Below are 24527 nucleotides of genomic sequence, written 5' to 3'. Positions count from 1 at the left end.
AGAAAATTTTATTGAGCACTTATTAAGTATAGGGTATTGTCCCAGATTTTAGATGATTGCCTAATTTTGCTTTTCATGTCTTCTGAAAGCGGAGCTTAATTTGGAGTTATTTCTCGAGAATGGGGAGCAGCTGTGACTGATTTATTTAAATACTTTAGAACACTTGAAAATTGTTTTTCTAATTCACCAGAGAATTATTAAATCCTTGTGATTGTATACCCTCTTGAGCAGTATTAGTTTCTCTCTCATGTTTGGACAATTGCTGTGGTCTCATAGCTGTGACTTTGCCAACTATAGCTACTTATTCTTGAGTACCACTAGGCTAATCCCCATAAAGGTCATTTTTATGACATCATTCTCCTACTCAAAACTTTCAGTGGTTCCTCACATTCTTCCAAACAAACTCTCAAGCTTGCATTCAAGGACTCTGTCATTTGGGTACTGCCTACTGTTCAGTACACATTTCCTATTGCTTCCTTTTGCAAACCCTCTGTGGCTGCCACATCCTCTGACCCCCAGGATGCTGCACCCTCCATCCAGCATCTTCTGTTCCATCAGCCTCCAGCGTCTCTACCATTCTCTCCAGATTCCCTCCCATGCACTCCCCACATCTTCTTTGAAATCTTTTTTTGATTATCTAAGCTCCTTTCCTCTCTAAAATCCACAATTTAACATTTACCACAGAAGATGAAAAGTTTTAGAATGGGCAGGGACATGACTGGGGCCATCCTTTTACACAGCTCCTCTCAATCTTGATTCAGTGGAATTGTACTGGATTAAGGATGAGAAGACCTGACTCTACCATCTTCTCCACAGCTGACCTTGGGCCAGCCATATGAGCTCTGTGAGACTCAGTTACCACATCTGTAAAATGGAGATACCTCGCCTACCTGCTCCACAAGTTTGTTTTGAATATCAAATGTGATCATTCATAAGAAAGTGATTCATAAATTCTAAAGCACTAAGTGCTGTTACCATGTCAGATGTCCTTGTACACAGCACAGCCCTCCTGTCTCCCCCACCCCATCCATGCAGTGCTAAAGAACATGGTAGTAGGATGGAGCCAATGAGGACTTAACAAATACTCTAAAAAAGATGTTCCACAATTCAAGGGTATATCTCTCTGTATTTAAGAGAATTTGACAGATTGTTCATTGTATCCCCCTCAGATGGCTTTTTGGGTTGTGGAAATTTCTGCCACCTCCTTCTACCATATTGGAACTGGCAGGATTTCTGGAATCATCAGGTTCCACCCGGTGCTTAGAGGTACGACCTAAATCTTTAGCTGTCTTTCTCCCATAGAAAATGGTAAACAAATCCTTGTTGGCAAAATGAAGGAATATTTCTTTTCTTTTTTTTTTTTTTTGCCTCTCACTGTTGTGGCCTCTCCTGTTGCGGAGCACAGGCTCCGGACACACGCGCAGGCTCGGCGCCATGGATCACGGGCCCAGCCGCTCCGTGGCATATGGGATCTTCCCGGACCAGGGAATGAACCCGTGTCCCCTGCATCGGCAGGCGGACTCAACCACTGTGCCACCAGGGAAGCCCGAATATTTATTTCTTATCTTTCAAGGAGAATATAATAAATTTTGGTTATTTATATTTACACTTACAAGCACATCTGCTCATGTTATTTCAACCACATTCCTCAAATACACCTTTCTTCAGTGCTAACTGCTCCAAACATCTAAATATCAGCATAGGTACAGAAACCGTTGACTGTTAATACTTTTCACATTTACTTGCTGAATGTATGCTTTAGAGAAACTTAAGATGATCTGTCTGATCGAGAGGCCCCTTGGTCCTCGAAATGTTCTCAGCTTTTAGCGTTGAAACAGCAATAATGATTTGTGTCATTTGTGCACTACACACCAATGACAGGAGCTAATTGTGTATCTACTATGAAATAATGTCTATTATTACATGCATAACTACACATTAACTCCATTGGAAACACTGGTAATTACACAGTATGTTACATTAATGCACCTGTGTTATCATCTGATTGCCATATCGTTAATTCAAGTGACCTCTATAAATCTGTTTCCACCATCATTTCCTCATTCTGGGCCTCTTTACAGCACTTTACAGACTGTTAGGAAAACAATCAATTAATCACTTGAACTGCACAGTTAAAACTATTTTTAGAAAAGAGGATCTGAAGTGTGATCTATTGCATTTTTTGTTTGTCTGTTTTTCATCACTTCTCCTTTGCTTGATATATGCAAACAACTTTAGATAGAGCTACATTCCATTTCCTTTTGTGTGAAATTAGAACTATTTTCACTTTGGAGAGAATTGCAGCAAGTTTTTGATTAAAAAAATTTTTAACCTGTCTGGTTCACAAACAGAATCACAGCCTAGACAGGTCTAAGTTCACGCTAAAAAATGTCGATCAAATGTTCACACCAACACATTTAACAAAGGCAAGTTCACCTCTGCTGCTAAAACCTGAGGTGACTCCCAGTCAATTTGCGTATCTATCTGGTTACACCAAACTGGACTTTTCTACTATCAATATGGTCCGCACCATCCCCTGTCCTTACAAGTCCCTCATTCAACTGCAAAGTGACTCCAGCCCAAAAGATGAAAACCCCATCAGCATTTTCATAGTTAACGACAGGGCTACAAAATAGAAAGTAACAGCAGGAATCTGAAGCCAGTGCTTTTATTGGACTAACTAACGATATAAATAAAATGGTCCCTGACTGAGCTTCAGAGAATCACTGTCTCTTTATCAGGCCATAGAAAACAGATCCAGGAGGGCAATAAATACGGCACATAACAGAGTGGAATTAAATGATTAGGCTTGAATTAACATCCTGTTTCTGAGCCTCACTTAGTGTTCCATGGCCCCAATGAAACACTGCAATTCACAAACGCTCAAGGCCCATTTAATTTTTATTTCAAGCTAGTTCAGAAGAAGGAATTACCTATAACTCCCCCCATTCCATTGTATAACTCTTGAAGTAACAACACTGATCCTGTCTAGATAACTGTGAGGAAAATAGGCTGTGCCAAAGGACTCACAGATTCTATCCAGAATCTTGCGTCTAAGAAGTCACATTAATTAAAAGAGCCCAAATCCCTGCCCTGTGAAAGTGACAAGGCTGCCCTTGATGGGAAATTAATGAATTAATTAAATCAACTTGATTGGTTCCCATGGTACTGAGAACATAACTCAGCAAATGTTGGTCCACATTTTTTACTTTTTGAAGTGTGACTTTACTATGACAAAGATCCTAAGTCCTAACTGCAAAATGGAATTTAACATCGCCTTGGAGGATAATACATGGTGGCCCCATTCCCCATTATGCTATATGCAATATAAGGTGAGTTAAACTTAAACCCTATTAGAAGGAAATTAATACTGTTCTACCCTTTTCCATTTATACAACGACTCTAGACGTTAGAGGACTTCACTATACCAGTGAAGTACTTAGAAATTTCAGATGAAATATGCAGCCAGATGAAACTGAGGCATAAAATCCACTTTGAATACCTGTGACGTGAAATGATGTATGAGATGGAGGTATATTTATATGGCAAGGTACTTGAGAGTCAAAAGGTAAGGGGGCTTGCAGTTTTGAGCAACTACTAGATGCTTAGTTTTGGGCCATTTGCTCATTTAATCCTCACAACGTCCTGTAAAGTAGTTATGATCATTTCCATTTTACAAATAAGGAAACTCAGGCTCAAGGAGTAGTGTATATCTGCCCAAGTTCACACAGAAAGTGTGACATTCAAATTCAGTTCTAGCTGACTCTGAAGCTATACCTTTCCATCAGTACTATGCTATCCCTTGCTTAAGAGTGTTAGCGTCACTAGAGCTTTGACTTAGAATTTTCTAGAATAACCAAAGAAGCCAGCCATCATGTAGAAGAGGGGTGAGATTGATTCAATATAGTACCAAGAGGTAGAGAAAGAACCAAAGGGTTTTGGCTCTTTGTGAGAACATTTTTTATAAAGTCCCAGGAGATCCAGACATTTAACCAATTGAGGAACTCCCCTGGAAAGTAGATGAACCAGACTATCCAAGTTTGCTTCGGGTTGTGAATTATGGCCTGAGTGGAGTCCAGAATTTATCTGTTATTGTCACCTCAAGAAGCATCATGAACCCTGACTGGAATAGAGCAGGAGAATCCTTCCACATTCTCAAGAATATGGAGCCTGACCATACCCAAGGTTTCCCTAAGAGCTCATTATAGCACGTAGTTGTGTGCGTGACAGTTCAGGAGGGACGCCTATTAGATCAAACCTTCTCTCCCTTGATACTTTGGACAACAAAATTACTGTAATCCTAACTCAAGTGTGTGCTTGAGTACCTTCAGTGAAACATACAGTGACACACACGTAAGTTTCTCATGGACTGGCACAGGCATTGAAGACTACGTTGTGGAGAAGTTACAATAACGAGTTTTTTTCTTTAAAGATAGGGCTTCCCTGGTGGCACAGTGGTTGAGAGTCCACCTGCTGCTGCAGGGGACACGGGTTCATGCCCCGGTCCGGGAGGATCCCACATGCCACGGAGCGGCTGGGCCCGTGAGCCATGGCCACTGAGCCTGCTCGTCTGGAGCCTGTGCTCTGCAACGGGAGAGGTCACAGCAGTGAGAGGCCCGCGAACTGCAAAAAAAGAAATATTCACTTCAGCTTAAGAATGTCGAACTGTGTCTATCTGTTAAATTACGATTAGACATTTAATAGGCAGAAAAGCATCTAATTGCATGTTCAATGCAGTATCCTTATACATTATTAGTACCCAATAAATTAATTAAAATGCTTTTGACAATTGATGTTACATGGTAATAATTATATCTATTCCTTTATGAGTGAGGAATCCCTTGAAATTTTGTTCTGAGAAAAGATCTTTGTTTACTAAAAAGAGATACTAATATGATTTCAGTGAGTTTACTGATTTTTCATTCCTTGGCCAGCGGTTCCTAAGAAGCAAAGGTCTAGATTATAATTGCTCACATCTGAGTCTCAGCTTTAGTGATTGTTCTTGGCTATGGTTTTTAAAAATAACAAGACCCCTGATATCTTCTGGCCTAGACTTAGACACAATCCCAGGCTTTCCTTTGACCTTCACTTTTCAGTAGTAATTTAAGTGAAGTGAAATCTGTCTCCACTGTGTCAGCAATAAGAGCCAAACTACATCTTTGAACTTAAATCCATGATGCTAAACTACAAAGCTACTTCTAGAAGTAGCTGCCTGACCATCTTGGTTTCTTCAAGGTCTAAACCCTTTCATTTGAGTTTGACAATATATTTTTATTTTGAGCTAGATTGTTGTTTTTTTTTTAAAGAAGATGTTGGGGGTAGGAGTTTATTAATTAATTAATTTATTTTTGCTGTGTTGGGTCTTCGTTTCTGTGCGAGGGCTTTCTCTAGTTGCAGCAAGCGGGGCCCACTCTTCATCGCGGTGCGCGGGCCTCTCACTATCGCGGCCTCTCTTGTTGCGGAGCACAGGCTCCAGACGCGCAGGCTCAGTAGTTGTGGCTCACGGGCCCAGTCGCTCCGCGGCATGCGGGATCCTCCCAGACCAGGGCTCGAGCCCGTGTCCCCTGCATTAGCAGGCAGATTCTCAACCGCTGCACCACCAGGGAAGCCCTTGAGCTAGATTTTGAAGAAGCAAAACTGTCCAGGAAATTATTTTGTCAGATCTTCTACTTTTCTGATTTGACATTACAGAAGCTATCTTCTTGGGTGAATATAGAAATTCTCTGCACCCCAGGCCAAGTCTCTGCTCAAAGTTCCTCTTTATTATATGGGACTTACTGTTATTGTGATTTGAAACCATTCTGTTCACCTATAGTATTGATTTACCTGTTTATTATCCATCTCCTTTCTCTGATATGTCTGTTCCAGAAGAGAAGAGGCAGTGCTTGTCTTTTTCGCCACAGTCCTCTAGGCCTAGAATACTTCCTGGAACATAGTAGAAGCCCAATAAATTGTTTACTGACCAGATGAATTGCTATAAATAGAAAAGGTCACAGTCAATATCACTAAAGCATTTAGGTCTCAATACCATTTTTCCCTTCCCCAAATAAAAACTTTACACTTTTCTAATCTCCTACAATAAAAATTTCACTAGCTAAGTCCTTAGCAATATTAATTCCTCACTTCTGTCACTGTCTTTCTCAGGGCCCGAGGCTGAGCCAAACATGACTGAGGTTTTCAAAAGATATATTTTTAATACAATGTTAAAATATACTCACTAGGGGAAGTCTCATAAAATTCAGCTTCAGCCACAAACTGGACTATGGGCTGCCAAGTGTTGCATAAATAAATCATCAAGTCATTTTGGCATCCTGTGGGCCAGAAGGAATATCTCCCTCAGTAGATTTAAAGAGACATGATTCTGAAAGAAACAGGAGCAAAGTGAGTGATTAAATGTGTCCTCTCATATTATTCTTCTAGAGTTTGGACAGGTTCCTTGAAGTGGTAATTGTCCATTTTACCAAGGGCAGATTCTCTTTTATCTCTTTAATTGAAATCCCTTGTGGAGTTGAAAGAATCCATTCCAATATCCACAGCAAATGCCCCCATCCACTTTGCAACTATTGGTACACTTGAAAGAGGAAAATACAACCCAGCAGTCGGAAGAGCAGGTTACAAGGACAGTTTGTGGCCATGTATGTGTAGCATGGATTCAGATAAGTCAAAGGCCAAGCAAAAGAAATCATGGACAGTGGAAAGTGGTTTGTGCGATGAAGGAGTCTGGGGTGGAGGCACTGCTTGATGGGTAGATTCTGCATCAGTCGCCCAGGGAGGGTGTCCAGACTAGAGCTCACCTATGCTTATTCCACACACACACGCACACACACAAACACTGTGACCGTCTGCTTCCCTGGTCAAGTCTCCCTGGCTTATCCAATCCAGCTTGCTCAACTGCTGAATGCAGTGGCCTTTGGAAACTTACCAGAATGAAGAACACAATAAAAATGATGTGATGTATCCCATTTCCTGTGGATTCAGAAGCCAGGCCGGGAATCTGAATCCTTTCCATGACCTCAAAAAAAAAAAAAAAAAAAAAAAAGGAAAAGCAACTCTGAGGTTTGCAGAAAGCTCTTTTTCAACACTGTTTATAAAAAGGGACTGTGTAACCATCAGGGCCAGTGGGAGCAGAACTGCAGCATCTCTTTTCAGAACAGTTGATTAAAACATGGTACCACTGATGTACGAACGTACAAACTCCAACTCATCCGGAGTAACGCCTCAAGATCTGATGTATGCGGTACCTGTGGGAACACACATTCAGACACAGAAACATCAGGCAGGTCCACTTGTACCCCCAGATCTGAATGCGTACACATACGCAGACCCGTGCACACACACACATAAGCAGCGATCCCCTTCTTGACAAACATCCCTTTTTTGCTGCCTTGTCTTACATGTAACCATGGCCCCAAATTAAAAACTGTGCTTTGTTTTTACTAAAACCCAGGCCAGTTCAGTTTTTACTCTCAGGAAGAAATTTCTTACCTGGCTACTATCTGTATCTGTCTTAGTCAGTAGCTGATAGGCCCTCCTTGGGTTATTAACCAGTTAGTTTCTCCCAAAAAGGAGACGATTTCGCTTCTAACATTACTCAGGGTGTCAAGACATGCAGGTACCAGATCCTCTCATCCTAGTTTATCTTTCAGTTAATCTCTAGATTTCTCGGCTCCAGCTGTCAGCTGGCTTCCACTTAATAACACATTTTTATCTGTTGTTATTGGTGATGGTGGGTTTTTTGGGAGGAGGTGTGTGTCAGTAACAATTCAATCACCAATATAATGATGACAGAACTGACAAATTCTGCATTAATGGATTTCCTTCCTGCACCTAGGCTCCAAGCTGCCAAAAGCCAGAAACAGTAAAATAGATTCCAGGCAGTTACAGGTTAAGGATCATTTGCATAAATTAGCAAATTTTGCAAATGAATTCATCTAGTGAGAAGTAAGACACGGGACACTGCATTTTAATAATTGACATTCCACATGAAATGCCTTGTTCTTGAGGAGGAAATTGAGCTCCAGGTTGCTATTAGAACCAGCGGAGCAGCACAAGTGGAAAGAAATGCCATCCCCCATTATGTGAGTTACCGCTCTTGCATAACAACTACCCGCATTCTGGTGGACTTCTTTTAATAAAAGTACTAGTGCGTGCTCACTGAGAGGGAGAATCGCAAGGAATCTACTTATCAGCAGCATCGAACAGGAAATGAACATAAAGAGTTCTCTAGGATGCGGCCAGTAACTCTGTACATTCTCTTTCCAAAGTCATCTTTCATTTTCCATTTGGTTTGTCAGCCGGTCACCCCGCCCCCTTCCTTTCCAGTTTTATGAAACACTTAGGAGATTATTTAAAACGTACAGAGTGTGGGTAAATATTTTTAATTATCCAATTTGGAGGTTGTCTCTCATCCTGTTGCTTAAATTACAAATAAAGATAAGTGGGCTGTGTTGCTGCCTCCTTCTGGCCTAATTTGTTTAAGAACACACCACATTGCAGATATTGGTGGGAATGCCAAATTAATGCCTTTCCTAAGGTGTTAGCCAGCCAGTCAAAGTCCGGGTATCCAGAATGTCGGAAGTACAAACTGCTCACCTATACAGTCCAAGAGCTGGAAACAAGTCCACCCTTAATAGTGTTTCCTGGCATAATTTATAATTAACATAAAGTGAATTAAATCACTCACTCGATAGACTTTTTTCCAAGTTCATGTAGAGTAAGCGTGTGATATCGATTAATTCTCAGTGAACTGCAGCAGCCAATAAAATTTCTCCCAGACACTGGTAATAATCCAAGATATTGATGGAAGAAGTATCATCATTAATATGGGTATAAGCCTCAAATCATGTACAGAGAACAGGCAGACACAGTTCCTTCCTTGGAAAAGGAACACGATTATTGCTAGCTGCCTGTTGTTCTTTCCAATTTGTTAAGCTTTCTGTCTGTTCTCACTTTTCATACTGATAGCCTTTTAATTTTGCCTGCACCAACGAAATTCCCCTAGTGGAGCTGTCTGTTTTCACAGGTTATCTAATCTGAAAAAGTTAATACACATGAACAAATTAAACAGATTCAAATAGAAAGGATGGATTATATTGCCCATATAATCGAGACATTTTCAGTGGCCTTTTTACATGTTCACAACCACAAATAACTGATATATTAAAAAATTAATGCAACCAGATCTTCTGTCTGTATAATTCAAACAGGCATCTTAACTGATATTTGGGGGGAGTTTTTTTTTTTTTTTTTCTGAATTAACCAGTTGATTTTGGTACTATGTAGGCAAAGCTCCAAAGCCCTACATGTCTTTGTTGATAATATGTGATTATAAAAGAAAGGAACCGACGGCCATTTGATTTATCACTTCTGAGCTTGTGTTAAATGACATGTCACTGATTCACCAAGCTTTTCCTAAACAATAACACCTGTTAGCCATAAATGTTTATGATTTTATATGCATCTTTCTTTCACCTAGGGAATACTAGTTGCTCTCGGGTTAAATAAGTTTGATAGTTTGAGAGGACAATCTTTTGTCTGTGTCTTCCTCGGCATGCTTATGGCAATATCAAATGAGGGAATCCTGACAAGCCTGTTGGCTTGTGAGATGAGCTGCCTTGGCTCTTCTCCCAATAAAGGGTGTGTTCAGACTTGGCTTATTTATAGACCAATAAAGAGAAGTTTCCACTGTTCTCTTCAGCAGGCTGAGGATAAATAGCTCTTCCGTTTCTAACATTTAATGTTCACAGACACAAAAACAACTGCTCTGAATATTAAGCCAACATTCGTATTTTTTTTTTTCCTATGAAGGGGAGAAGTCCTTGACTATGAAACAATGGAGGGTCCAGATATAATCTTTCCCATTTTACAACTGTTTTATTGCATTTTGTTTTCCTTAACAAAGAGGCACTCTAGCCTTAATCTGGTTACTGGATGAAGCATCAACTCACGTGCTTCAACAATTTTCTCTGCAACCTGAGAGCTTAGGAGTCCGTGGAATGAAATCTCATTCCTGAAGGCAGTGCAGCCATAGCACCAAATGCCCTCTGACAAGGCTGTTACTGCTGGGTTGAGCGCAGCAAATGCTTTCTGTTTTCACATTCTAGAGCAAGGAATAGCATAAATTATCCCTAACTCTTGATTCTGTGATGAAGTAGCCATCTGGTCTGATAGTACTGTGACAGTGATATAGGAGTGAACACTCTATGCTTGGTCTACTGCACAGAAAAGGACAATAGGACATATTTTAAAATGTCAGGATCCATCAGAACCATATTCAGGAAAGTTCTATTTGTGAAAATAGATAGTATTGAAGATACATTATGATGCAAATCTAATCATGGCTGCTGGGCTGCTGAATTAAATTAAGGACAAATCTGAATGTCTCCAATTAAAAATGTGTTACTCCTTTTCCTGCCGTGTTTGCCATCTCTGTAAAAAGATGCTTTATTATACTTCTTTCAGGAGGTTGTGTCACAAGGGCTGTTGACCTACCTACTCCTCTCCTTTGTTACGTATATGTGGAACTCTTTGGCTGTAGATGTAGGATGAGTTTAACTATTTCCAGTCAGTTATTAGTGAAAATTGTGTTCACCACTATATGTGTGTTAAGGTATATGCATCACTGGCGTGGGGGCTATTGAGAAATCACAAGTGTGTGACCACAAGGTGTGTCAACAGACTAGTAAGAGGTATATTTTTCTGATAGCCCCCCTTTGAATTTATTCATCGTCCATTCAGTCACTCAGTATTAAATGAGTACTTTTCATATACCAAGCACTGAATTTGGGGTGTCTGTGAAGTTTGGGGGAGGAGAACAATAATTTATTTTGATAGTCCTAGTGTGGTTGATGAACATTACGTTAGTATGAGTGATTTGCAGCTACACAGTGATCACCTAGGAATGCCCAGAGGCAGTGTCTGTATCATTGCTATAAGAAGACAGTCAGATGACTGTCAGGGCTGCAAGATCTTAGGTGGAACAGATGGGGAGCTGGCTGAGGCCAGGGAGAAGATGACCTGCTTATTGGGTGGGTGTTGTAGGTGCCAAAGCCAGCTGGTAGATGCTGGTATAGGCACAGAGTCCAGAAGATCTAGGAAACTTGCCTATGTTTCAAGCAGTCAGAACCAGGAGGTCTAACCCAAAGGGAAGAACACTGTATCAAGACCTGAGTAATAATGAGTACCTCTGTCTCTTAGTGGAGGACAACTTTGAATAAAAATTGAGCCTTATGAGATGCTAAGGCTGCTACTGCAGCCACCAAGAAGCCTGTGTGCAAGCACAGGTTACTATCCCCCCCCCCCCCCCCCCCCCACGGAAGCCTGTGCAGCCCGCCCCTGCCAGGGTCCCGTCATATAGGGATAACTTCCCCGGGAGAACGCACGGCACGCCTCAGGCTCATGAAACGTCATGCCAGCCTCTGCCGCCGCAGGCTCGCCCCTCATCTGTACCCCTCCCTCCCCCTGGCCTGAGTGAGCCAGAGCCCCTGAATCAGCGGCTCCTTTAACCCCGTCCTGTGTGAGCGAAGAACAGACGCCCTCCAGCAACCTGCATGCAGAGGCGGGGCCAAATCCAAAGCTGAGCCCCGTGAGCTGTGCGAACAAAGTAGAGAAAGGGAAATCTCTCCCAGCAGCCTCAGAAGCAACAGATTAAATCTCCACAGTCAACTAGATGTACCCTGCATCTGTGGAATACCTGAGTAGACAACGAATCATCCCAAATTGAGGAGGTGGACTTTGGGAGCAACGATATATATATATATTCTTCCTTTTTTCTCTTTTTGTAAGTGTGTATGTGTATGCTTCTGTGTGTGATTTTGTCTGTATAGCTTTGCTTTTACCATTTGTCCTAGGGTTCTGTCTCTCCGTTTTTGTTTTTTTTTTAGTATAGCTTTTAGCACACGTTATCATTGGTGGATTTGTTTTTTGGTTTCGTTGCTCTCTTCTTTCTATTTTTTTATTACTTTAAAAAATTAATAATTATTTTTTATTTTAATAACTTTATTTTATTTTACTTTATTTTATTTTATCTTCTTCTTTCTTTCTCTTTTTTTCTCCCTTTTATTCTGAGCCGTGTGGATGACAGGCTCTTGGTACTCCAGCCAGGTGTCAGGGCTGTGCCTCTGAGGTGGGAGAGCCAAGTTCAGGACACTGGTCCACAAGAGACCTCCCAGCTCCACATAATATCAAAAGGCAAAAATCTCCCAGAGATCTCCATCTCAACGCCAAGACCCAGCTCCACTCAATGACCAGCAAGCTACAGTGCTGGACACCCTATGCCAAAAAAACTAGCAAGACAGGAACACAATGCCATCCATTAGCAGAGAGGCTGCCTAAAATCATAATAAGGCCACAGACACCCCAAAACACACCACCAGACGTGGACCTGCCCACCAGAAAGACAAGATCCAACCTCATCCACCAGAACACAGGCACCAGTCCCCTCCACCAGGAAGCCTACACAGCCCACTGAACCAACCTTAGCCACTGGAGACAGACACTAAAAACAATGGGAATTACGAACCTGCAGCCTGCGAAAAGGAGACCCCAAACACAGTAAGTTAAGCAAAATGAGAAGACAAAGAAACACACAGCAGATGAAGGAGCAAGGCAAAAACCGACCAGACCTAACAAATGAAGAGGAAATAGGCAGTCTACCTGAAAAAGAATTGAGAATAATGACAGTAAAGGTGATCCAAAATCTTGGAAATAGAATGGAGAGAATACAAGAAATGTTTAACAAGGACCTAGAAGAACTAAAGAGCAAACAAACAGTGATGAACAACACAATAAATGAAATTAAAAATTCTCTAGAAGGGATCAATAGCAGAATAACTGAGGCAGAAGAACAGATAAGTGACCTGGAAGATAAAATAGTGGAAATAACTACTGCAGAGCAGAATAAAGATAAAAGAATGAAGAGAATTGAGGACAGTCTCAGAGACCACTGGAACAACATTAAATGCACCAACATTCGAATTATAGGGGTCCCAGAAGAAGAACAGAAAAAAAAAGGGACTGAGAAAATATTTGAAGAGATTATAGTTGAAAACTTCTCTAATATGGGAAAGGAAACAGTTAATCAAGTCCAGGAAGCACAGAGAGTCGCAAACAGGATAAATCCAAGGAGAAACACACCAAGACACATATTAATCAAGCTATCAAAAATTTAATACAAAGAAAAAATATTAAAAGCAGCAAGGGGAAAACAACAAATAACACACAAGGGAATCCCCATAAGGTTAACAGCTGATCTTTCAACAGAAACTCTGCAAGCCAGAAGGGACTGGCAGGACATATTTAAAGTGATTAAGGAGAAAAACCTACAACCAAGATTACTTTACCCAGCAAGGATCTCATTCAGATTTGATGGAGAAATTAAAACCTTTACAGACAAGCAAAAGCTAAGAAAATTCAGCACCGCCAACCCAGCTTTACAACAAATGCTAAAGGAACTACTCTAGGCAGGGAACACAAGAGAAGGAAAAGACCTACAGTAACAAACCCAAAACAATTAAGAAAATGGTAATAGGAACATACATATTGATAATTACCTTAAATGTAAATGGATTAAACATGCCAACCAAAAGATGTAGACTGGCTGAATGGATACAAAAACAAGACCCATATATGTGCTGTCTACAAGAGACCCACCTCAGACCTAGGGACACATACAGATTGAAAGTGAGGGGATGGAAAAAGATATTCCATGCAAATGGAAATCAAAAGAAAGCTGGAGTAGCAATTCTCATATCAGAAAAAATAGACTTTAAAACAAAAACTATTACAAGAGGCAAAGAAGGACACTACATAATGATAAAGGGATCAATCCAAGAAGAAGAGATAACAATTGTAAATATTTATGCACCCAACACAGGAGCACCCCAATACAGAAGGCAAATGCTAACAGCCATGAAAGGGGAAATCGACAGTAACACAATAATAGTAGGGGATTTTAACACCCCACTTTCACCAATGGTCAGATCAACCAAAATGAAAAAAAATAAGGAAACACAAGCTTTAAATAATACATTAAACAAGATGGACTTAATTGATATTTATAGGACATTCCATCCAAAAACAACAGAATACACATTTTTCTCAAGTGCTCATGAAACATTCTTCAGGATAGATCATATCTTGGGTCACAAATCAAGCCTTGGTAAATTTAAGAAAATTGAAATCATATCAAGTATCTTTTCCGACCACCACACTATGAGACTAGATATCAATTACAGGAAAAGATCTGTAAAAAATACAAACACATGGAAGCTAAACAATACACTACTTAATAACCAAGTTATCACTGAAGAAATCAAAGAGGAAATCAAAAAATACCTGGAAACAAATGATAATGAAAACACGATGACCCAAAACCTATGGGATGCAGCAAAAGCAGTTCTAAGAGGGAAGTTTGTAGCAATACAATCCTACCTTAAGAAACAAGAAACATCTCAATTAAACAACCTAACTTTACACCTAAAGCAATTAGAGAAAGAACAAAAAAACCCCGAAGTTAGCAGAAGGAAAGAAATCATAAAGATCAGATCAGAAATAAATGAAAAAATAAATATGAAGGAAACAATAGCAAAGATCAATAAAACTAAAAGCTGGTTCTTTGAGAAGATAAACCAAATTGATAAACCATTAGCCAGACTCATCAAGGAAAATAGGGAGAGGACTCAAATCAATAGAACTAGAAATGAAAAAGGAGAAGTAACAACTGACACTGCAGAAATACAAAGGATCATGAGAGATTACTACAAGCAACTATATACCAATAAAATGTACAACCTGGAAGAATTGGATAAATTCTTAGAAATGCACAACGTTCCAAGACTGAACCAGGAAGCAATAAGAAATATAAACAGACCAATCACAAGCACTGAAATTGAAACTGTGATTAAAAATCTTCCAACAAACAAAAGCCCAGGACCAGATGGCTTCACAGGTGAATTCTATCAGACATTTAGAGAAGAGCTAACTCCTATCCTCCTCAAACTCTTCCACAATATAGCAGAGGGAGGGACACTCCCAAACTCATTCTACGAGGCCACCGTCACCCTGATACCAAAACCAGGCAACGATGTCACAAAGAAAGAAAACTACAGGCCAATATCACTGATGAACATAGATGCAAAAATCCTCAACAAAATATTAGCAAACAGAATCCAACAGCACATTAAAAGGATCATACCCCATGATCAAGAGGGGTTTATCCCAGGAATGCAAGGATTCTTCAACATATGCAAATCAATCAATGTGATACACCATATTAACAAATTGAAGGAGAAAAACCATATGATCATCTCAATAGATGCAGAGAAAGCTTTTGACAAAATTCAACACACATTTATGATTAAAACTCTCCAGAAAGTAGGCATAGAGGGAACTTTCCTCAACATAATAAAGGCCATATATGACAAACCCACAGCCAACATCGTCCTCAATTGTGAAAAACTGAAAGCATTTCCACTGAGATCAGGAACAAGACAAGGTTGCCCACTCTCACCACTGTTACTCAACATAGTTTTGGAAGTTTTAACCAAAGCAATCAGAGAAGAAGAAGGAATCCAAATCGGAAAAGAAGTAAAGCTGTCACTGTTTGCAGATGACATGATACTATACATAGAGAATCCTAAAGATGCTACCAGAAAACTACTAGAGCTAATCAATGAAATTGGTAAAGTAGCAGGACACAAAATTAATGCACAGAGATCTCTGGCATTCCTATATACTAATGATGAAAAATCTGAAAGTGAAATTAAGAAAACACTCCCATTTACCATTGCAACAAAAACAATAAAATACCTAGGAATAAACCTACCTAAAGATACAAAAGACCTGTATGCAGAAAATTATAAGACACTGATGAAAGAAATTAAAGATGATACAAATAGATGGAGAGATATACCATGTTCTTGGATTGGAAGAATCAACATTGTGAAAATGACTATACTACCTAAAGCAATCTACAGATTCGATCCTTATCAAACTACCACTGGCATTTTTCACAGAACTAGAACAAAAAATTTCATAATTTGTATGGAAACAAAAACAACCCCAAGGGCTTCCCTGGTGGTGCAGTGGTTGAGAGTCCTCCTGCCGATGCAGGGGACATGGGTTCGTGCCCCGGTCCAGGAAGATCCCACATGCCGCATAGCGGCTGGGCCCGTGAGCCATGGCTGCTGAGCCTGTGCATCCAGAGCCTGTGCTCTGCAACGGGAGAGGCCACAACAGTGAGAGGCCTACGTACCACAAAAAAAAAAAAAAAAAAAAGTCTACAAACAATAAATGCTGGAGAGGGTGTGGAGAAAAGGGAACCCTCTTGCACTGTTGGTAGGAATGTAAATTGATACAGCCACTATGGAGAACAGTATGGAGGTTCCTTAAAAAACTAAAAATAGAACTGCCATATGACCCAGCAATCCCACTACTGGGCATATACCCTGAGAAAACCATAATTCAAAGAGTCATGTACCAAAATGTTCATTGCAGCTCTATTTACAATAGCCAGGACATGGAAGCAACCTAAGTGTCCATCAACAGTGAATGGATAAAGATGTGGCACATATATACAATGGAATATTACTCAGACATAAAAAGAAACGAAATTGAGTTATTTGTAGTGAGGTGGATTGACCTAGAGTCTGTCATACAGAGTGAAATAAGTCAGAAGGAGAAAAACAAATACTGTATGCTAACACATATATATGGACTCTAAAAAAAAAATGGTCGTGAAAAACCTAGGGGCAAGATGGGAATAGAGACACAGACCTATTAGAGAATGGACTTGAGGATGCGGGGAGGGGGAAGGGTAAGCTGTGACAAAGTGAGAGAGAGGCATGGACATATATACACTACCAAATGTAAAATAGATAGCTAGTGGGAAGCAGCCGCATAGCAAGGGAAATCAGCTCAGTGCTTTGTGCCCACCTAGAGGGGTGGGATAGGGAGGGTGGGAGGGAGGGAGATGCAAGAGGGAAGAGATGTGGGGACATATGTATATGTATAACTGATTCACTTTGTTATAAAGCGGAAACTAACACACCATTGTAAAGCAAGTATACTCCAATAAAGATATTTTTTAAAAATTGATCCTTTATTATCTTAATTCTAATAGATACACTGTTTCTGTGTGGGGCCCAGATATTGCAAAATAGTCATTGCTTTTCTTTTTGAAGGAGTAAGGAACTCACATATTTAGTAGTTATTGAGTGCCTGTTCTATGCCACAAATAGCTCAAATTCACCATGCACAGAACAGCCCCATTGCCTCCTCCACACTCAGCCTTCTCTTGCTCTCTCCCAGGGAATATGGCTCCATTATCACCATCTCCCAAGCCTGAAACCTGGAAGTCATCACCAATCACTTACAACTCTCTACCCAACTATCAATAGCTCACCAAGTACGGTAGAGCCTATCATCAAGTATTTGATCACTATCCTCACCACTGCCATAATTCCCAAATCATCATCTCTGGACTGCAATCGCTTCCCCGGTGAGGTCTCTAAGATGAAAATCTAATAATGTATTGTCCTGAAATGAATCCCACGATGACTCTACATTGACTCTGGAAGCAAATCTAAGATCTGGCCACTGTCCATTTCCCCAGCCTCATCTCCCACTCCTCCTACCCCCTGAAGTATCATTACAGCCAGGCTCAACCACTTGCACACTGCCTTTGTCTTCCAGAGTATAGCCTTCCACTGGGGGGGGGGGGGGGTCTTCCCATTTCCTTTATTCCAATCTCCATCTAAATTAACAAGATTTTCTGCTTCCTTTCTAAAAGTTGTCTCAAAGGTAAACCAGGCCCTTGTCTAGGAGCATTGCTCCCCAGGCCTTAGTCTGGTTGCTTTCCTTCCTCCCCACACAAGAGATTATCTCTTGATAGTCTCACCCACTTCGAGAAGAGAATTCTGCTGCCTCCCTGAGCAAAATGCCTCTCAACCCTGGATTCCCTTTGGAAGGGAGAGGTTTGCTTCTTCCTCAGAATATTCCTAGAATCTTATGCTTGGCACCATGAAAAGCCTCTTACTCAAGTGAAACCCTACTTCCTGCCTACATGTGGTGTGTCTTTGACCTTTATCACCCAAACAGTAAAACAATATCTTTACCAAAAAGTAATCTTAATATTCATACAACAAGAATAACTTATAAAAAATGAGGGAGAAGGAATTATTTTATGAGTTATATTCTGCGTTTGTGTGTCTAATCATAAGCATGGATGTTATGTATACATTTAAATATGTCCCATTAAACAGGAGCTTTTTAAAAAAATAGTAACATTGAAAGAGGCTGTATTTTCACAGAATCAGATGCAGTAAGTTTGCAGCACTCCCTCAGAATGCTGAAAACTCCCTGAATCAGGCAGGTGCTGTTCACTGAATATCCATGCGTCCCCATCCTGTGTGATTGCATCTGGGCAATGGGCCATGAACAAGAGGCACTCCTGGGCTGAAGCATTCAGGAATCAGTGTGCAATGCTCTGACTCTCTTTTCTCCTGCCATTATACAAAGAAGGGCATGTACTGAGATGGAGGATCCATATGATACAAACAGCCTGGGTCTCTGTGTCACAGCATGGAGGGCAGCTCCCCTGAAGTGTTAGCTGACTAACATTAGGACTTAGCAGGAATAAGAAATAAACCGTTATTGTGTTAAGTAACTGGGACTCCAGGGTTATATTTTTACCACATCAGAGCCCATGCTATCTTGACATAAACATTCCATTATCTCAGATTCCAACATACACAGAATACTGAAGGATATTTAAAATTGATGGAGGTATTGATGTAGGGAATCATACCAATTAATGTCAGTTTTTATAAAGATTCAGTTCATCTTATCTGAATATACTGGAGACAAGGAGAATATCAATAAGTAACCTGAAAGCGTTCAATGCTGGCATATTATTTAAGTTTATATGAACTTTTATCACTGAAAGTCTAGACAGGTTAAGAAGTTGGACTCACACCAAAAACACATGCACTGCAGCAAATCATTTTGAAGACTCAGTAGAAGCTTTAAATATAGGTTATGTAAAATGAAACCTTTTATATCTAAATTTGATTAAAGCCCGGCAGTTCAAAGAAGATTTAGGGCACAATTTGTCTGATGGAACTACTTGCGGCACAAATCTATTCAATTTTGGAAAATACATTCCATATTGAAGAGACTGTTTTCCTTTCTATGGTGGATATATAATCCACATTCAGCCACTAATCATCAAATTCTTGGTCTTTGGAAAGATGTTGAACTTGAATATCTTCTCTTTGTTGCCCACTTATTAATTACTAACGGTTTACCTGCCTCCTGCACCTCAGCCTTAAAATAGTAGTCAAAGCAAGACAGCAACCTGGTAAGTTTTATAGTTTTGTTTCAGTTCTGACAAACATAATGTTAACAGTAAGGGTTACTGGTTGACTATATAGATCATTAAAAAAATATTTTAATAATCTGGTCTTGAGCAGCACTGCATCCTGCTGAACCAGAGGAGGTTGCTGCAAGTTTTATCTCCATGAAATTAAATTAATGTACCGGTCGAATGAAATTATTTCATACTGTAAATTCTTTTTGAATGCTAAAACGAGGAAATTCTATCTGAGGAGTAGAGAAACAAGTTTAGCAGGATAGGGACCCCCAACATTCACGATGATAACGTAAAGATTTTTCTCCTGGAGTCTTTTTCCACTGAAGTCAAGCAATCGTTTGCATTTGTGTGGCTGGTGGTTGGCAGATCCCATCTAGAGAGAGTTCTCGAGGGTCTACAAACTGTGTAACAATCATTGTAGTACTGGGGAAAATAGCTCACTCTGATGTTAAAGGGAACGTTTCCCTATGTGGGAGACTAAATCCCGAAGTCTTTACTGACCAAGTCAGACGATGCTGCAAGCTGTTCAAGTATATTTTTCATAAAGAGAGTTGCTACAAAGAGATAGCACATTTCTTTGTGCTGTCTTTATGCTGTCCTCTGAGGCTATCTTATCTAACTTTGTTGGCTTTTGTGGGCTTCATGGTAGTGCTTGCAAATCCAAGAGAGGATGAAAAGTCACACAGTCACCAAACCCAGAGCAGGCAGTGTCTATTTCAACTCCGTTATTCCTCATATGTGATTAACAGGGATGCCCGGCCCAAGAGTCAGGTGTTGGATCACAGAGGGTCACCTACAAAGTGGCATCTTTGCTGCATCCTAGAGACCTGAGTTTTACCACTGCTACTGCAGAACACTCTCAGCTCTGACTGGTCAGCGCACACCACGGCTTCCAGAATCCAGGAAGTCAGCCAGTCTGTCTTTTTTTTTCTTTCTTTTTTCTTTATCCATTCATTTACCTACTTAATTTATTTATCCGTGGCTGCGTTGGGTCCTCGCCACCTCGTGCGGGCTCCCTCTAGCTGCGGCAAACGGGGGGCCACTCCTCGCTGCAATGCACGGGCCTCTCACCGCGGTGGCCTCTCCCGCCATGGAGCACGGGCTCCAGGCGTGCGGGCTTCATCAGCTGTGGCTCGCGGGCTCGAGAGCGCAGGCTCAGTAGTTGTGGCTCACGGGCCTAGCTGCTTCGCGGCACGCGGGATCCTCCCGGACCAGGGCTCGAACCCGTGTCCCCTGCACTGGCAGGCAGACTCCCAACCACTGCGCCACCAGGGAAGCCCCCGGGAAGCCCCCAGGAAGCCCCCAGGAAGCCCCCAGTCAGTCTGTCTTCGAGCTTGGGTTGACAACAGCGCTTACTTTATTCACACCCCATAGAGACTGTTGGCAGTAAGAAGCTGACAGGCAGTATAGCTCTTGACTCTAGAGCTTAAAGAGCAGGATTTAGAGACCCTTTCTGAGCAAACTTGCTGTGTGAATCTGTATGACTAACTCTTGGCTCGGTCCCTCCAAGAAGAAAAGAGATGTACCCAGGGATCTGCCTGGTAGCATAACTGTGTTAGTCACCTTTGGATGCCCCTCTTTCCATAGCTCACCTTGGGGAGAACAGTGGAGTGGAGGCCATAGGAACTGTAGATGAGTCTTAGGTACGGTTCTCTGAGAAAGAGACTCAGAGACAGCAACTTACATGGAGAGGACTCATTGGTCAGAGCTCAAGAGCCACACCTGTAAGAGAGTAAGGGAAGGAGGACTGTGCAGAAGGGGAAGTTGAGCTGTGATGAGGTTGCAACAGGAGTCTCAGATGAGCCTTTAGGGAGGTCTGGAGCTAGGATGGCCTGATTCAGACACACCCCCAAATTGAGGCAAGGATGCTGGGCTTTGTACCCACTTATAGTCCAGGCACTAGATATGGGTTGTCTCCAAGGAAGACACGTAACCTTGGGTAAGGCAGCTTCCTTTGGTCAGGGCAATTCCTGAGGAGAGTCTCAACCATGAGCTGTCAGCAGACAGCACTCCTGGCAGCTGCAGGGAATGACACCATGATCAAAAAGGAGGAAATTTATTTTACTGAAGTATAGTTGATTGACAATAAATTTATTTTATTGAAGTATAGTTGATTGACAATGTTGTATTAATTTCTACTGTACAGCAAAGTGATTCAGTTATACATATGTATACATTCTTTTTCATATTCTTTTCTATCATGGTTTGTCATAGGATATTGAATATAGTTCTCTGTGCTATACAGTAGGACCTTGTTGTTTATCCATTCTCTATGTAATAGTTTACAACTGCTAATCCCAAACTCCCAATCCATCCCTCCCCCACTCCCCATCCCCCGTGGCAACCATAAGTCTATTCTCTATGTCTGTGAGTCTGTTTCTGTTTCATAGATAGGTTCATTTGTGTCACATTTTAGGTTCCACATATAAGTGATATCATATGGTATTTGTCTTTCTCTTTCTGATTTACTTCACTTAGTATGATAATCTCTAGGTCCATCCATGTTGCTGAAAATGGCATTATTTCATTCTTTTTTATGGCTGAGTAGTATTCCATTGTATATACCTACCACATCTTTTTTATCTATTCATCTGTTGATGGACTTTTAGGTTGGTCCCGTGTCTTGGCTATTGTGAATAGTGCTGCAATGAACATTGGGGTGCATGTATCTTTTCAAATTATAGTTTTCTCTGGATATATCCCAGGAATGGAATTACAGGATCATATGGCAACTCTGTTTTTAGTTTTTTGAGGAACCTCCATAGTATTTTCCATAGTGGCTGTACCAATTTACATTCTAAAGGGCTAATTATTAAGTAAGCAGTAAGACCATACTTTATTAGAGAGGTAAGTGAAGTGACTCTGATTTTGCTTACATGACCTAGTAATAATCAAGCCATCTATGGTCCACCCACTAAAATTGCTCCAGTTTGGAGTGGAACCCTGAATTGGTTATCTTTCAGACCAAACTTGACCTTTAAGGTCTCTGTGGGAGGCATACTCACAGCCCATGATTATCAGGTCCCCAGCAACAACCTTAGATCTTGGGCTTTCAGAAGACTACCAGACTCAAATTTCCCTTGTAAAGAGACATTATAAGGATAGAGCCCATGGGAGCCCTTGCCATTAATAGTTTCAACCTGAATGACTTCTCAAGGTCAATTCAGGTCTTATACTACATTTAAATAAATGCATATACTTGTACATCATCAGAAATTCAGAAAATAGAGAATGACAAAAATGAAGAATTAAAATTACCTCTAATCCCACCACTGCTTACATAGTAGTATATATTGATCGTTCTAGTTTTGTTTTTTTTTTCCTACCCATATGCAAGTCCTATTTTTAAAAAGTAATTTTACTGTGGAGACAGACAGTTCTGGATTCAAATCCTGGTTCCACCACTTACTCATGGTGTGACCTCCAGTAATTTACCATTGATTTTTTTGTTCATGTATAAAATGGGAATAATTACACTCATGGAATTTTGTTAGGCTTTAAAATGAGGTGATATCTGAAAACCATCTACTTCCACAGCCTGGTGCAAAACAAACGTTCAATAAATGTTACATACTTTACTTCCCCACCCAAGTGGCTAAATTGGAAAAACCACATAGAACCCAACTTCAAGAACTGAGTTATGATCGGAGAAGAACCTCCTTAAAAAGATCTCAAGATTCATTGCTTAAATTAATTCCAAACTTTTTCAAGCTATTAAGAGGCAATGCACAATTTGATTCAGATATGTAACATGAGGCTATGTAATTAAACATACATATCCTGAAATTAATTTTACATTCGCTTTTATAATACGGTACACTTATATAGAATAACACATGGCTCTTGATTAAACAGCAGACTGCCGTGCAATCAAACAGCTCAAGATAGACCATAAAATGAGAAAATGCAGCATCCGCACCAAAATATGGTTATGGGATTTTAATATTCACATCCACACTCTTACCTAGGTAACATAAAAATAAATGTTTCAGACAGAAAATGTTAAGAAAATATTAAGCATTAGGTATATCACATTCGTGATTAAACACTATTGGTTCATCTAGATTTATTGTAAGTAAGACAAGAGAAATTTGAAGATTTGTCTTTCAAAGTGGAGTTAATTAGGACCAATATAATTTTGGTTTAAAATTTTCAATTATGGAAGTAAAAAACCTTTAAGGTCATTTGAGTTTATTATTTTCTATATTTCTTAGATTATTTTCAAAATAAAATCTACTGAACTACGCACATATTATGATGGAAATATTTTGTAAATCTCAGCTCTACATAATCCAAACTCTTGCACAGTTATGGGAGGAGGGAAGGGATACGTCAGATCTGCAGATGATTCTCCAAAATCTTGTTTCACTCTTTAATGTGATTTGCTCCCCTTCTACAAATCTTTATCTGAGCAGTAAAAAAGACAGTAAAACTGGCCATTTGAATTTCATTTTACTCCCCGTCCTATGTTGGAAGGCTTCTGAGGTAGGGAAAACCTGTGCTCTACTCACACTCAGGTGCCCCCTGTTCCTTACACAAAACTTCTTTCCCCTCAATCTAATCCTGCTCAAAGGAGACCTAGCTAAAATTCCCCAGAGTTTTCAATGTAAGCTTTTTGTTGAAGTATGCCATGTTGCGAGATAACGCTCTGGGGGGGTCTCACGTTTCTGCCTATCTTATGAGGAGAGAGGCACCAATAACTTTTGTTCTCGACTATCTTTGCAAGGATGATTATGAAGAGAACAGCCTTGGAAGATAGTGTCTCCCTCCCAAGTGAAGGACAGGCTTGTGTACTATCTACTATAATGAAGATATTGTCTCCCTCCATGCCAAACGTGGGGCAGGTTTGCTTGTATTCCATACTGTATGAAAGATTTGGGCTCCCTCAGCTGACACAAACCCATTGTGTGTGCAGCATCCATCTGAGCCTCCCCTGGGCAACTTTGAGTCGGGGGAACAAGGGAAACCAGGGCAAACACAAAGCTCATGCTGCTGGCCGGGCTGTGAGTCGTCAATTCCTTTGTCTCTGACCCAGGGATATCAGGTCTCCCGCCAGCATCCACGAAACCGTGGCAGGCTTGCAACGAGGACAGATCTCAGACCCTTCACAGTTCTTGACATATGGTACATTAAAATGGTGCCCAGATCCTAAGAGTAC

The sequence above is a fragment of the Phocoena phocoena genome, chromosome 7, assembly GCF_963924675.1.
Source record: "Phocoena phocoena chromosome 7, mPhoPho1.1, whole genome shotgun sequence".
Lineage (NCBI taxonomy): Eukaryota > Metazoa > Chordata > Mammalia > Artiodactyla > Phocoenidae > Phocoena > Phocoena phocoena.
This window is presented reverse-complemented; position numbering follows the sequence as displayed.